This window comes from Pinus tabuliformis, chromosome 8, assembly GCF_031772625.1.
Source record: "Pinus tabuliformis cultivar Carrire ecotype Pingquan chromosome 8, CPIR1, whole genome shotgun sequence".
Lineage (NCBI taxonomy): Eukaryota > Viridiplantae > Streptophyta > Pinopsida > Pinales > Pinaceae > Pinus > Pinus tabuliformis.
Window position 1 is genome coordinate 1,559,087,159 of NC_142294.1, and position 17,393 is coordinate 1,559,104,551.

At 39.1% G+C, this 17,393-nt stretch overlaps 1 long non-coding RNA gene across 2 annotated transcripts; it reads right to left on the bottom strand.

The window, feature by feature from the left end:
- Positions 1-15,124: 15,124 nt before the first annotated feature.
- LOC149241912 (uncharacterized) lies at positions 15,125-16,617 on the bottom strand. Of its 2 annotated transcripts, none has more exons than XR_016245668.1 (4): positions 16,298-16,617; positions 16,079-16,127; positions 15,896-15,975; positions 15,125-15,716 (listed from the first exon to the last, which is right to left on the bottom strand). It is a non-coding gene; the product is annotated as an uncharacterized LOC149241912 (long non-coding RNA). The 2 variants fall into 2 exon arrangements; XR_016245667.1 differs by having other exon boundaries at positions 15,126-15,716; positions 16,079-16,111; positions 16,298-16,614.
- Between the last annotated feature and the right edge of the window lie 776 nt (positions 16,618-17,393).

Here is a 17,393-nt window from a genome sequence, read left to right on the forward strand (position 1 = left end):
GCAAATCCCGATGGCCTCCCATGGCGGATGAAAAGAAAGACGAAGGGGCAGGAGATCCTATCAAAATCTTGCTCGAAGAGGCCCTTGAGCGACAAAGGAACGCAATGATGGACAACTTTGCCCAGATCCTTCAGCAACTACCCAGGGGCGACACATCTACTTCCAGCAGCTACTCTGGAAGCGCCACACCATTTAAGGTACAAGTTAACTTTGACATTCTCACATTTGAGGGTCAGATAGATGCAAGTGTTGCAGATAAATGGTTAAATCTGTTAGAAGGGTATTTTTCTGTTCATGATTTTTCTGGACGAGAAAAGATTACTTTCGCTGTTCTCAAAGCCGCCCCCCATGTCAAGGACTAGTGGGAAACCTACTGCAAGCAGAAGGATGAAAATACGGCCTCACTGTTTTCAGCTGCACCCACTTGGAATTCATTCTGGGAGGCCATCAAGGAGCAGTACTACCCTATCGGAAGATATGAGGATAAATACACAAAGTGGACCACGCTGCGACGGGGAAGGGACAAAGACGTGTCAAAGTTTACCAATATTTTTCATACCCTTCACAGGAAGTTGGGTATCAAGGATACTGATCAACATTTGGTGCTCAAATACCGTGGATTCCTACACAGGTACATCTAGGACGAGATGGAGTTCCGGGACATCTCCTCGCTCAGTATAGCGTACCGATATGCTGTCAAGATCAAGCAGAAGTTTAAATGGAAGAAGTAAGACTTTGGATCAGCGAATCCAAAGTAAGGGAAAGGTTCCCCCAAACCACAGAACAAAGGATAAAGCTAAGGCAGGGTGGCCCAGGACAACCCGCCAAAGCCGCAAGCAAAGAACAACAGTGTGAAGCTGAAGAAGGCCACGGTAAAGTGGTGTGAGTTCCATAAGATCTCCACTCAAAATACAAGTGAGTGTCGGGCCAAGTAGTCACTGGTGGTCGAGCTAAAGGCTTCGGAATCATATACATGTTCCGACTCCGAGTCAGAACCCAACAAGGGGAATGACAAAGGGAAGCAAATTATCGATGCGGATCCCAATACCATCATTTCCACCACGAAGATCCAGAAAGAAGAACCCAAAGATCCATAGGAGGAGGAGCATCTCTTCCACTCCTAGAAGTGGGTAAAGAGTTCCCTACTACAGTTCATTGTCGACAGCGAGAGCCAAAAGAACCTCATTTCAGCAGAGGTCATGAAGCGGCTAGGCTTACCGACCACAACACATCCCCAACCGTACACCATCGGGTGGCTTTACCAAGGACGAGATCTTCGCTTGAGCCAGTAGTGTCGCCTTCCATACAACATCAAGCCCTTCACGGATGAGGTATTATGTGACGTTGCTACCCTTGATGTTTGTGATGTATTATTAGGCCAACCATACTTGTGGAAGCAACATGTTGTGTATGAATCAAGGCCTTGTGTTGTTATTGTTACTTTGAGAAATAAGTTGTACAAGATACTAGAGGTACCACTGCCTACTGCCATCTCCTTGGTTATTGCAAAACAATGCAGTAAGCTCATTTCCAAAACCAGGAAAAAAAATTTCCTGATGATACGCCCTCAGGGAAATAAGAAGACGGTGGCCACGACCTCCAGAGAAGGCCACTCCACACGACAACTACAGATGGACAAGGTCGTGGAGGAGTATGAGGACATCTTCACCCCCCACAGGGGTTCCTCTCCACTGTCAGGTCAAGCACTCTATCAATCTGACCCAAGTGCGTCGCTACCCAATGGACCAATCTATCAGTGTTTCGTTCTGGAGAACGACGTAATCAAGAGGCAAACTCAGGAGCTGCTGCAGAAAGGTCACATCTGATCGAGTTCATCACCCTGTGGGAGCCTAATCATGTTGGTACAGAAGAAGGATGGGACTTGGAGACTCTATATTGACTATTGGGCGCTGAACAAGATCACTGTCCGGAATAGGTACCTGATCCCACAGATTGATGACCTTCTGGACCAACTAAAGGGGGGGAAATTATTCAGCAATGTCGACTTGAAGTCAGGATATCACCAGGTACCAATCGAACCCTCCAATGTGTGGAAGACTGCCTTCAAAGCCAAGGAGGGCCTTTTCGAATGGTTGGTTATGCCTTTCGGGTTGACGAATGCTCCTACTGTTGGGTGTGGAGCCTGATTATCTTCTATATTCAAAGGTATCGCCACATTGGACCCCAGTTCAAAATGGGGGCGGCAACATCGCCTGTAAAATATTCACTGCAGAGGGGGTCTAAGGGGGGTGGGGGGTCCAGGGGCAGTGCCCCCAAAGCTAAAAACAGCTGTAAAATTTCCTTGTAAAAGTATAGTAATTTCTAGTCAATCTGGGCTGTTCATTAGGCGGATGATCTGACGGTAGAACTTATGTTTAGTTTATGGTTTTTTTGCCCTAGAAGGCAACCCCTCTCTATGTATGAGGGCATTGTATTTGAGGCTGTGTGATGGATGTGTATTCTGTGAGCGGGAAATAGAGAGGTGAGACTATGAGAGAAAACAGATGATATTACAGCGGATCTGCTGTAGGTTGTATCTCTTCATTTCGCTAGATAATAGAAAGGAAGGACTGGCTGTTCGGGGTGGACGTAGCCCAAACTGGGAGAACCACGTATATCTGTGTCTCTCTTGTTTTATGCGTTTTCTGTGTTTATATTTCTGCAATATTTTATGTGTTCCATTGCTCCATAGTATATAATTTCTAACAACTGGTATTAGAGTCGAAGGTCTATTTGGCTGATAAACTCGCAGGAAAGAAGGGTTCCTGGTTCGAGTGGGAGCAATGGCGGAAGATGGTAAGTTTAGGGTCGAGAAATTTAACGGCCAAAACTTCTCGCTGTGGAAGATGCAAATGGAAGATTATCTGTATCAGAAAGATCTATACCTATCATTGGGCGGAAAATCAAAGATGCCGACGGGTATGAGAGATGAAGAATGGAACCTTCTCGATAGAAAGGCACTCGGAACAGTACGGTTGTGCCTTGCTGTGTCAGTCGCCTTCAACATTTTGAAAGAAACCACGACAGAGGGTTTGATTCAGGCATTGTTGAAACTATATGAAAAACCCTCGGCCTCAAACAAGGTATTTCTTATGAAACAGTTATTTAATATGAAGATGTCGGAAGGTGGATCTGTTGCAAACCATTTAAATGATTTTAATACAGTTACAAGTCAGTTAAGTTCTGTAGGGGTAAACTTTGATGATGAAGTTAGAGCTCTATTATTCTTGTGCTCATTACCAGAAAGTTGGAATGGTTTGGTAATGGCCATTAGTAACTCCGTTTCTGGATCTAGTACTTTAAATTTTGATGATGTTGTCGGTGCTATCCTTAGCGAGGAAATGCGACGGAAAAGCTCCGGTGAGACATCAGGAAATGCTTTGAGTGCAGAGTCTAGAGGAAGAAAAATGGAAAGAGGAAAGAGCTCAGGATATCGCAGTAAATCAAGGAAAGGCAGATCCAAGTCCAGATCGGAGATAGTGTGCTGGAAATGTGGAAAGAAAGGACACCTAAAGAAAGACTGTAGATCTCGGAAGGGAAAAGAAGGAGATGCACAGCAAGAAAACAATCATGAAGCAAATATGACAGATGAGGTGTTACAAGATGCTTTGATTCTTTCTTTCGAAAATATTACTGATTCCTAGGTGGTAGATTCAAGGGCTTCATTCCATGCCACACCTGATAAGAAATACTTTCATGACTATGTTCAAGGAGATTTTGGACAAGTTCATCTGGGTGATGATAAACCCTGTAAAATCATTGGAATGGGTAAGGTTCTTGTAAAACAGCAGAATGGAAACCAATGGCTATTAAAGGAGGTAAGGCATGTTCTAGATCTAAAGAAAAATCTGATTTCAACAGGGCAGTTAGGCGGTGAAGGTTGTGTGAAAAATTTCACAGATAAAGCTTGGAAGGTCACCAAAGGAGCCCTGGTAATAGCAAAAGGAGAAAAGGTTGGTACATTGTATTTATGCAATGGTATTTCTAACTCTGTTAATGCTTTAACTTCCAAAGGAGCAGATGCAGCATTATGGCATCATAGGCTCGGACACATGAGTGAAAAGGGGATGAAGATTCTTCACTCAAGGAATTTGTTGCCGGGTTTGAAGAATGTTGATTTGGACTTCTGTGAAAATTTCATTTATGGAAAATAGAAGAGAGTCAGATTTCTCAGAGTTGGGAAAGAAAAGAAGAATGAAAAATTAGAGCTTGTGCATACAGATGTATGGGGGCCTGCTCAGGTATCATCTCTCGGTGGCTCTCGTTATTATGTTACTTTTATTGATGATGCAACTAGAAAAACTTGGATTTATTGTATTAAGAATAAATCTGATGTATTTGATACTTTCAAGAAATGGAAAGCTTTGGTTGAGATTGAGACAGGAAAGAAATTGAAGTGTCTTAGATCAGACAATGGAGGTGAATAATGCAGCAAAGAGTTTGATAGGTACTGTTCAGAGCATGGAATTCGTAAAGAGAAGACAGTTCCAAGAACACCACAAGAAAATGGTGTGTCAGAAAGGATGAACAGAACAATCATGGAGCATGCAAGGTGCATGAGATTGCATGCAGGATTGCCTTTACAGTTTTGGGCACATGCTGTAGATACTATTGTTTATCTAATAAACAGAGGGCCTTCAAGTTCCTTGGATGGTGGTGTTCCAGAGGAAGCATGGACAGGTAAAAATGTTTAAACTACTCTATTTTAAAGCCTTTTGGTTGTGAGGCCTTTGTCCATATTGATAAAGAAAATAGAACAAAGCTTGAGGCGAAGTCAAAGAAATGTACCTTTATTGGATATGGTGTTAATGATTTTGGTTATCGCTTATATGATTACGAAAATCACAAAATCATTAGGAGCAGAGATGTAATATTCAATGAAAAGGTCTTGTATAAGAATCAGTTGCAGGAAAAGAAACAGGAAAAGGAAAACAAGGAATACGTAGTTCTTGATGAAATCACTGAAAAAGTAAAGGTGCCTGAAAATAATAATAATCAACAACAGCAACCACCACAACAACAACAGGCACCCCAAACACCTGAAAGTGGTGTTAGAAGATCTACCAAGATAAGTAGACCCCCTGAACGATACTCTCCTTCATTATATTATTTATTATTGACTGATTCCCGTGAACCCGAATGTTATGAAGAAGCAATGCAAGTTGAAAGCAGGAAGAAGTGGGAGGTAGCCATGGAAGAAGAGATGGACTCCTTAATGCATAACCAGACTTGGGATTTAGTCAGGTTGCCTGTAGGAAAAACTACATTGAAGAATAAATGGGTTTATAGGCTGAAGGAAGAAGATGGAGGAAAACAGAGGTATAAAGCTAGACCTGTGGTGAAGGGGTTTGCACAGAAGAAAGGTATTGATTTTGATGAAATATTTTCTCCTGTTGTTAAAATGACTTCAATCAGAACTATTTTAAGTCTTGTAGCAGCTGAAGATTTGCATCTTGAGCAGTTAGATGTAAAGACAACCTTTCTCCATGGGGATTTGGAGGAAGAGATATATATGCAGCAGCCACAAGGATATGAGGTGAAAGGGAAGGAGAAACTAGTGTGCAGGTTGAAGAAGAGCTTGTATGGCTTAAAACAGGCTCCAAGGCAGTGGTATCTAAAATTTGACAAGTTTATGTCTAAACAAGGTTATACTAGATGTGACTCTGATCATTGTGTTTATTTGAAAAAGCAAAATGATGGCAGCTATATTATATTGTTATTATATGTAGATGACATGCTTGTTGCAGGATCTAACATGCAGGAAATAAATGTGCTCAAAAGAAAATTGGCAAATTCATTTGCAATGAAGGATTTGGGAGCTACAAAACAAATCCTTGGTATGAGAATAACTAGAGACAAGAAAAATCGTAAATTAACATTGTCTCAGAATGAGTACATACAAAAGGTGTTGAAAAGATTTAACATGCACAATGCAAAACCAGTTAGTACACCTTTTGCTAGACATTTCAAACTTAGCAAGGAAATGTGCCTAAAGACCCAAGAAGACATGGATTATATGTCTAAAGTTCCATATGCATCAGCAGTTGGAAGCTTAATGTATGCAATGGTCTGCACAAGGCCTGATATTGCACATGCAGTGGGAGTTGTCAGCAGGTACATGAACAATCCAGGAAAGGAACATTGGATGGTAGTGAAATGGATTCTCAGATATTTGAAAGGTACCACAATCAAGCATTATGCTTTGGTGGTTCAAACATCTCCCTACAAGGATATGTTGATGCAGATATGGCAGGTGACAAAGATAACGGGAGGAGCACTACAGGATATGTATTCACTGTTGGAGGAACAACTGTCAGTTGGGTTTCAAAAATCCAAAGTGTTGTTGCACTTTCAACAATAGAAGCAGAGTATGTTGCTGCTACAGAGGCTAGTAAAGAAATGATTTGGTTACAAAGGTTTATGGGTGAATTAGGTAAGGAGCATGATATGGGCACGTTATACAGTGATAGCCAAAGTGCCATTCATCTTGCAAAGAACTCAGCATTTCATTCCAGGACTAAACACATACAGCTCAAGTACCATTTCATACGATCAGTGTTGGAAGATGGAGAGTTGAAGCTGGAAAAGATACACACTAGCCAGAATCCTGCAGATATGCTAACAAAAGTTGTAACCAGGGAGAAATTGAGAATATGCTCAGTTTCGATTGGTCTTCAAGGATGACGATGAAGATGAGAAACAACTAGGTCCAAAGAGGAGTCATTGTCCAGCAAATGGAGCAACGATGGAGTTGCTACAATCAGTCTCCAAGTGGGAGATTGTTGGGTTTGGAGCCTGATTATCTTCTATATTCAAAGGTATCTCCACATTGGACCCCATTTCGAAATGGGGGCGGCAACACCGCCCGTAAAATATTCGCTGTAGGGGGGGTCCAGGGGGGGGCAGGGGGTTTCGGGGGCAGCGCCCTTGAAGCTAAAAACAACTGTAAAATTGCCTTGTAAAAGTATAGTAATTTCTAGTCAATCTGGGCCGTTCATTAGGCGGATGATCTGACGGTAGAACTTATGTTTAGTTTAGGGTTTTTTTTCCCTAGAAGGCAACCCCTCTCTATGTATGAGGGCATTGTATTTGAGGCTGTGTGATAGATGTGTATTCTGTGAGCGGGAAATAGAGAGGTGAGACTGCGAGAGAAAACAGAGGATATTACAGCGGATCTGCTGTAGGTTGTGTCTCTTCATTTTGCTGGATAATAGAAAGGAAGGACTGGCTGTTCGGGGTGGACGTAGCCCAAACTGGGTGAACCACGTATATCTGTCTCTCTTGTTTTATGCGCTTTCTGTGTTTATATTTCTGCAATATTTTATGTGTTCCATTGCTCCATAATATATAATTTCTAACACCTACAACCTTCATGAGGCTGATGGATGACATCTTGCGGCCATTCACCAACTCATTTGTAGTGGTATACTTGGATGACATCCTGATCTTCAACCAGATTTGGGAAGAGAACCTCCACCACATCCGACAGGTTCTCCAAACACTGTGGCAACATAAGCTATGTGCCAATTTGGAGAAATGCACTTTTGGCATGACCCAAGTTCAATATTTGGGATACATTATTGATGAAAAGGGGGTGCATGTGGATTCAACCAAGATCCAAGTCATTCGAGATTGGCAATCTCCAACCACTCTGACAAAGCTTCGCAGCTTGCTGGGTCTTGCCAATTTCTACCGTAGGTTCGTGTTGTGATTTTCTCATATCACTTGGCCCTTGAATCAAGTCATCAAGGGAAGAGCGAAAGAAAAATTCTTTTGGTCTGAATCTCAACAAAAGGCATTCGTAGAGTTGAAACATCGCCTCTGCTCTGCACTAGTGCTCACTTTACCATACTTGCAACAACCATTTGAGATCGAGACAGATGCCTCCGACTATGTTATTGGGGCAGTCCTTACTCAACAGGGGCATCCAATGGCATATCACATTAAGACACTTTCAGATATAGTCCAGAAGTATCCCACTTATGACAAAGAGATGTATTCCATTGTGCAGGCTTGCCGACAATGGAAGCATTACATTTTGGGGAAGGAAACGGTCATCCACACAAACCACCGACCTCTGCAATTCATACAAACGCAAGAGAAGTTGCAGAATGATCGCCATCAAAAGTAGTCCACATACCTACAGCAGTTCCATTTGAATATCAAGTATAAGAAGAGTAGCACCAATAATGTTGCAAATAGCCTCAGCCGACCACCAATCATGGTGTTAACCACCGTGCTCAACTCTTGTGGGCACGAGACTTCTGATTGGCCACTTCTCTACAAAAGTGACCCAGAGTTCGAACACACATACCAAATGCTCTTGGAGGGTCAGCAAGTTTTAGATTTTCACCTCCAGGATGCCCTGCTATGCCACCTGGGACACCTTTGTGTTCCTTTAAGCGAGCGAGCCAAGATGATTTGGAAGGCGCACTACAGTCGGGTCGCTGGGCATTTCAAGTTCGAGAAAACAATGGCAGTACTGCAGAAGTATTTCTACTAGCTGAATCTTCGATAGGATGTCGGGAAATACATCAGATCCTGCACTGCGTGCACCATTGCTAAACCAACCATCAAGAAGCAAGGCCTCTATACTTCACTGCCTACCCCTAGTTGACCTTGGGAATCCATCTCCATGGATTACATGTCGGGCCTTCCTTCTACTGAGCATGGCAACGACTATGCTTTTGTGGTCGTCGACATATTCTTGAAGATGGCCATTTTGGCGGCCCGCAAGAAGAATATCACAGCAGAAGCCATTGCTAAACTCTTCTTTGAACGAGTGTGGGTACACTTTGGAATCCCATAGTCTATCATCTCAGATAGGGACAGCAGGTTCCTTAGTACATTTTGGTCCAGTCTGTGGTCGATGTTGAACACCAAGCTCACTAAGTCCACAGCTTTTCATCCCCAAACTGATAGCGAGACAGAGGTTGTCAACATGATGATCATACACATTCTGCGCATGTACAACTCAAAGCATCCACGCACATGGGATGAGAGCCTTCCCTATGTCCAGCATAGCTATAACCGGGCTCTCCACAACTCGACTGGCCACAGCCCTTTTCAGGTGGGCTTGGGGTTCCAGCCACTATGTCCCATTGATGTGGCCATACCATTTGCAGCTACTCAGGCAAATTCGGCTCATGTCCAGTCGGAGCCGATAAGGCAAACAACTTCATTAAGCACATCCAACATATCCACCAGCAAGTCCATGACATTCTGGAGAAATCAAATGCCAAGTATAAGTAGCGACATGATCAACATCGGGTGCCACACAAGTTTCGGGTGGGCGACAAAGTATGGTTGCATTTGCAAAAGGAACGCCTTACCGGAGCCTATCATAAACTCATACCACTCTGATATGGTCCTTACACCATTATGAAGGTTGTGGGCGACAATGCATTTGAGCTCATCATTCCCCCATTCCTTGGCCTACACCCAGTGTTCAATATGGGCCGCCTTCGACCATACTTCCCACCATTGACAGACACATCAAACATTGCAGAACAACTCACACCTACAGAGTTAAATCTAGATTGCATGGAGCAAGCCACAACTAATCGGATCATGGACTTGCAAATCAAAAACACTCACCAGCAGAAGATCCAACTATATCGAGTTGTCAAAGCAGGTCAACTCCTTCACCAAGGCAAGTGGCTCACCAGGGACCAAGTTCAGCAGAAGTTTCCTCATCTCATGGAGAAACTCAATGCAATGAGGACCATTGCTTCGTAAGGGGGGAGGAATGATCCAGATGGATATTGGTGGCCACCCGCCAATTCCACTTGAACCCCCACCATTGTTTCTTTCAGTTTTTCAATTTCCTAAATTGTAGCAAAATTTACTATTTTTAGCAATTTTTTGGGTCCTAAACCTTCGGAGCTGTTTTGATGCCCTAAACGATGTTTTTTTGGCAATCTAATGCTAGCGATTTTCTGTTTAAAATCGTATTTTCTGTCGTAGTCCTCTGAGAGATCTTTCCAACGGGTTATGATGCGCATCAAACAAAGATAATATGACCAAGTCGCGACCCCGGGAAGTTGGTTGTCCAACTCACCCCAACGGGGCCCATAAACTCTTAGTGTTACATCTCCTCGAGTTATGGTTTTGGTTGTTTATGATTTGCTTTTATTGTTCAATAATAAAAAGGCCCTTGAGCCTCATTGTAACGCAGTTCAAAGGCATGTAGCCGCCACATCTCTTCTCAGAGAAAAACTACGATCGCCCGAGCTAATCTGATTTCCATTCTATTTGTAAGCATATTTGTAAGCATATTTCAATATTTGATATTAATGAAATGAAGTGTTATTTTTACTGCATTTTTATATTTATGGTTATATCTGTAATTTTTTGCATTCCTGTTTAAATTCGGATGAAGTTGGTACATCGACATTGAGCCTGAGAGGTGGGCCATGGGACCCTGAGCTCAAGAGACTTGTTGAGGAAGCAGAGGGTAGGATAGGGTCATATCGTCCTTCGTTGAGTTACATGACGAGGAAGTATGGAGCAGTGCTTCCAAGAGAGCAGATGGGAGATAAGCGTGGAGGTCACCATGACCAACACTCTTTCTCATCACATTGAGCCTTGACGAAATGGCTAGCTGTTGCAGTTGGATGGTGAGCCAAGATCATGGGGGTACCTAAGGTGGTGCCTCTACAATAGGAGATTGATGGAGCCAAGATGATATTAGGTCGAGGTTATTGCACTGTGAGACATGAGTTCTTATGAAGCTTGGTGCAATGATCATATTAGCTACCTAATTAGCCAAGGACATGATGGGATTTAACACATGGCGTTATGTAGGAGTGATTTCCATAGATGCAGTCAGAGATATCATCCAAGAAGGCCACATCACTATGAAGATATCCAATGGGAGATTACTAGAGGGTTATGACTGGACTATTATTGAGACGACAATGACTTTGAGTGGGGGACGATGTCATGCCCTAGATTTGGGCACACCTTTAACCGAGGCACATGCCATGGGTGACATACCCATTACACAACTTGCAATGAAGATATCACAGGAAATGTGACAAAAGTGGATGTTGGGTGAGGGCATGCTAACACAAGGTGACGAAAAACCGACACTTAGGGTTTCCATTGGGTGCATGTGGATGGCTTGGTGGCACAATGGATGTGGATGATCAAGTGCCTAACTTGATCGACCGATGGTTGAAAACCCAAGGATGAGATCACAAGAATTGGCACGGGCACCCCTAGGTGCAACCCAAGATGCCCTTGAGACGAGAAACTGAGTGAAGGAAGTATATCGGCTCAGGGCATGTTGGGCCAAATGATGGGCAACATGGTGGACTGCGTGGATTAACTGACCAGGTGTGTTTAGTCGAGTGTGTGTCGGCTAAGACATGTTGAACCAACATGGTGGAACAACCGAGTAAAATGAGTGAAGAAAGGGTGTGTCATGCATGCGCTTGAGTGGAATGATGAAGTCGGCCCAAGTTGAGGTGCACAACCCATGAGGGCGACCTAACCTAAACATATGTGAAGAAAACCACACAGAACAAGGCACAACCTGTATAGATAAGTGAACCTTCACAATGGGAGGAACAACAACAACATCAATCCAACAACACTAACTGAAGTTGCATAGCGAAGAAGATGCAAAGAATATAAGGGAGTCGAGAAGAGCAACTTGAGGCCTACAAATGTGCAAACATGAGAGGAATTGTGGAACCAAACCAGAACGAGCCGAATAAGGTGTCAGTGACCCAATAGGGTGTCGAAGTTTCATTTTTTTATACATTTGATGTTCTTTTATTCTTTGGAATCAATAAGATATCCATGGCGATCAAAAGTGATGTAAGATATATTTGTTGATTTTGTCGTAGCATACAGTTAAATTGACATTATTATCTTCATTAAAATAATTATTTTTATGAATATATTCTTTATATTTAAATAAAATAATAAATTCTATATATCATATTTTTTAAAATAATTATAATTTTATCATAAAAACAAAAATTACATTCACATATGTGTATATAATAGTTTAAGGAGGCCATAACATATGTGTATAGAGTAGTTTAAGGAGGCCACAAATTTGTCAAGGGGCAGAAATTTTAGGAAATATAGGTTAATTTTGGGAAATATACCACTGTGAGACTTTAATATTTTGGGTGCCCAAGAGATTTTTGATAATGCTGAATCTATTTCCACCATCGAAAAAATGATTCAAACACTCCTATGATCAGATTTTTTGAAAAAAAAAGTCACCAAACTTCAACTAATAGTAACTTTTTAAACAAATTTAAATTTATAGCCTTAATAGACAACCCAACTATTATATTATTATATCAGACTCCAGTGGCATTTAGCCCAAAAAAACAAAAATAAATAAATAAAGAACTCATTCATTTGTTTATGGCTTCCAAATTTTTTATAAAAACTTAGCATATTTAATATATATATATATATATATATATAATTTTCGAAAAAAAAGTAATAAAAGACTGCATTATGTGTAAACTTTAATCAGACTTAAGAAAATATTCCGATAGTTAGTCTTCTTTAACTTCTGGGAGTTAGAGAGTGCCAAGACAGTTTTTAGAGGGAGATTTACTTTATTTATTTCTGGACTTGTAAATATGATTAAAAATTACGCGTGTACAAAAATTGTTGTTATATAATGTGTTGATAGACAGGCAGAAGGGAGTCATTTCTTAGTTCCGCTGTGCTCTTCATTCATTTGATTACAACCTAGATCCCCAGAGATATGCAGTGAAGGGATCCTCTGTTTTATTGGAAGCCGAGTGATCAATTTAAGAGTAAATTAGTCTGCACAATAATATGTAAGCCAGGTCAATATTCTTTTTTCCAGTGTGAAAAAAGCGTTGGAATTTTGGAATTTGTATTACGTTGGAATTTGTATTAGCAAAATTACCAGTATATAAATTATATTGGAAGCATTTTTTTTGTGTATCCACAAGAAATGATCAGCATATAATTTATCTATGACCATGCTCCATCCAATATGTACATAATTTATCTATGACCATGCTCCATCCAATATGTACAGATAAACAGGTATTTTCATGTTCCAGTGTTCACAAAATTAAAAACCAAATGATTCCCAGTGACATTTAAAATTAAAAACCAAATCATTCCCAGTAACATTTTTCTGAATATTCTGAAATATATTCAGATATTAACATATTAAACCAAGATACAGATTTACCTATACCACCGACAAATGAGATCCTTGTGTGGCCCCATCAAACAAAAGCATAAAGAAAATTGGTCTGGATTTCTATATTTATATCGAATTACTGTTCTATCATATTGATATTTTGATTTATTCATCTCTTACATAATCCTTTTAACGTATTGTAACTTACAAGTTATAACATGACAATGATGACCATAATCTGTGACAATGATGACCATAATCTGTCCCCATTGAACTGTACTGTAACTTTTAATCATGATGACTATGATGACCATATTTATATCAAATTATAAATAATATTGATATTTTGATGTAACTTATAACATGAATGTGATGACTATAATCTGTCCTCATTGAACTGTACTGTAACTTATAACATGGGCCAGAAAATGGGGACTATAATCTGAAACCACTTTAAACTGTTGTTTTTGTTTAGTGATATCATGAATAAATCCTGTTTTAGGCATGCAGCATTCAACACAAACAAAGATAAAATATTGATTTTTTATTTTACCCTTTTATTTTCTTCGGCATGACATTTGCTGAAACATCTATATATGATTTTTTCCTCGTTGTATCTATTTATAATGATTTCTAACTCACTCTATCTATTTGCATTTTCTTTGTCGTGAAATCCACGTCTATAGGTGTGGGGGCTTAAACCCATTTTTTTTTTCTTGTGTGCTATCCCTTTCTCCCACTACCAGTTCTCAAAGAAAAATGGCTATTGTTAATGTTCACGGTTTGTTAATCTCCTATGTTTATTAAACAGGTCACTATACCATTTCTCAAGAGAAAATGGCTATTGGTCACTATACCATTTCTCAAGAAAAATAATGGCTATTGCTAATGTATATTATTGGTTAATCTCCTCTGTTTATTAACAAGTGACTCTACCGTTTCTCAAGAAAAATAATGGCTATGGCCAATGTCCACTGATTGTCGACAGGTCAGTACAATGTCCACTGATTGTCGACAGGTCAGTACAGTCACAAATTGGGGAAAGAGAAACATGAACACTTCAATAGGTGTGGGGGCGCTTAAACCCAATTTTTTTCTTGTGTTCCATCCCTTTCTCCCATTACCCCATCTCAAAAAAAAAAGTATTGCTAATGTCCACTATTTTGTTAATCTCCTCTGTTTATTAAACAGGTCACTGCACCATTTCTCAAGGAAAAATAGCTATTGTTAATGTCCACTGTTTGTTAATCTCCTCTGTTTATTAACAAGCCACTATGCCATTTCTCAAGAAAAATAATGTCTATTGCTAATGTTAGGTATTTGTTGATCTCCTCCGTTTATTAACAGGTAACTATACCATTTCTCAAGAGAAATAATGGCTATTGTTAATGTCCACTGATTATTCACAGGTCACTGTAGCCACAAAATGGGAAAAAAAACCTGAACTATAACCATGAAATATATATATATATATATGGGGGGTTACATTTCTTTTGTCAATTGACATGAGTGCATCCAAGAAGGTTTAAAAACAAGGGGCAATTTCCAACCTGAAGAAAAGATAAAGATTTACATGCACATCCTTCAATGTTAGTCATTTCTGTCATTTTCTCGTGAATAAAAAAAAAAAAAAATTAAGTCCACAAATTCCAAAAACAATTTCAACATTACACATTCTACTTCTCCTTTTTTTATCAGAAAAGAAAAAACGTTGATTTCATTATATAATAGTAAAGAAAGGAAAACAGTTGATTTCATTATATAATAGTAAAACCAGTATAGAAAAACACACAGCCCATATAGAGAAACAGTAGCCCAGTGTATCATATCAATACAAAACTGGTCTAGTGATCTGCAAATTGTGCCCATGTCCACATATATCATCCTGCCAGAAAAATACAACGCTGTAGAAAAAAACATATAACAAAGAAAAAGCCATCCAAAATGCAAGCCAAATGCAGATGTGGGAAAACCTTATACAGAAGTAGAGTTAGATGGGAGCGTATTCCATATAAGAAGCCAAATGCAGATGTGGGAAAAACTTCTACAGAAGTAGAGTTAGATGGAGCGTATTCCATATAAGAATCAATATGATGTGGACATAGCAAAATACCATTGGCAAAAATAGTGAAACCGAAACTCAGATGAAGGGGCATAAAACAAGCATTTATCGAGTTCCCATCCACATCCAGTGTGATATGAAGACAACATTCTACTTCTCCTTACACACATTGCACGGTTAAAAGCAATGCAATGGCTAGAATTTTCATTTTCCACAGATCCAAATTGGATTTACAAAGCTAGGAGAGCCAAAAACACAATTACCACAACCAGTAATGTGTTCTCGTCTTCTTGAAACTGTAACCTACAAATTCTCTTCAGAAAGCTTTACCCATTAAGGAGGCCGTGATGCGTAAGATGGGGTAGTTGGATAAGTTGTTGCCTCATCATAATCAACGCGATAAATCAATTTTCTGCGCTCCATTTCCATGTATTTGCTACTGTGAGAGCCGGAAGAGTAAACCTTATAGTTGTCTCTAGTACTTTGTTTCACTTCAGTCTGTCCAGAAGTGGCAAGCAACATAAGTTGAGTATAAGACCATGTCAATGACTCTTTCTCAGAAACATTAACCCTAAGGTTCAAGAAAATCAAAACCACTTTCTTCTGTTATCATAAGTACAATCAAATTAAATATACAAAACCATATTAATGAGAATAGCGGGAACAAGTGAAAATACTTTATCTGTTAAGATCGTTCCATCTCTGGCAGCCTCGTTATTCTGTGAACTTCGATGATCAAGGGTCTGCGCAAAGATACCTAAAAGAGGAAAAGGTAAGATTGAAGCGTAGGTCGTGATATAACAAAATGCTCCAACTGGGGAACCTGAATGAAAAGATTGAAATCAACGGTAGGAAAAAACCTTTGGTAAGAAACTTTGGAGAAGAACCTACAGCTGCACAAGAGTTTTGCTGTAAAACTATTAGACCGCAGAGCACCCAAATATAGATAATAGCAAAAAACGTTTTCATCTCTGCTAAAGCCTAATTCCAACGGAAAATCGAAAACGAAAATCGCAATACAAAGTCTCGCAATTCACAGCTTTTAGGGTTCGTATTTAAAGAAGAGTTGCAGTCGTTACCTAATGAAGAAGGGAGTAGTTAGATTAAGAGAAGAACTGGATCGGCCTCATGCTCGCCGAGTCGCCGTCGATAGCTCGAATAACAAAGCATGGATTTCGGGATACTCGAGAGCAGGGCCTGCCCTTGAGTTTTGTCTGTCACAAGACTGTCTGATTCAAAGTCCCAAGTCACGGACCCTTAAAAACAGAAGCTATCACAAATCCAAAGGAGGGCTTGTTGATTCCTGCTATTGTGAGGTTTGCAGGGTGTTGCACTTAGCGTAGGTTTAGCCAGTTAGAAACTCTCTCACCAGTTACCAATTATCCTAGATTAAAAATAAAACAAAACCAAACAAAAAAAACATTGTACTTCCTAGACTAAATAAAAAAAAAAAAAAAAAAAAATTGGAAGCTATATCGTAAACTAAGTTGAATATGTAAAGTTATTTACTATTTTTTTTTAATGTAAAAATAATTGATAGGAAAAGTTATTATAAGAAATAAATTAAATTTGATATTAATTTTATATATAAAATTATTGTTATAAAATGTTAAAATCTATAGGTTATAAATAAATTAAATTTAAGTAGAGATCATTGATATGAGAAATATGGTGTGATTTTTATGATTAAACATCTACCTTAAAGTATGAAATATTTCACATTTTATAAATATTCAATGTTATTGTTGTGATTTTTTCACATTACAAGTAAACTGAGTAATTTAATTTAGTTCATTAGAAATATTCCAAATCTATTTTCATAATATAATATTTAAATAATAAACTTATTAATATTTTTCTAAAATTAAAATAATAATTTTTTAACAAATACATAATCACATTAAAAAGTAATTATTGCTATTAAAAATAAAATTAAATATGATTGTTAACCTATATTTTTTTTTATATTATTGTGTTCCTCAAAGCTGAATTTCTGCTCATATTTCTAATTGATTTTTAAAATATTATTAGATTTTCAATTTTTTGTTTTAATGTCTTTTAATAAAATAATTATACAAATATTATAAATAAAATAAATATATATTTTTAAATTAAAATAAATAAATAAAAATAATAATAATAAATCATGTTTAACATTACCGAAATATATATGAA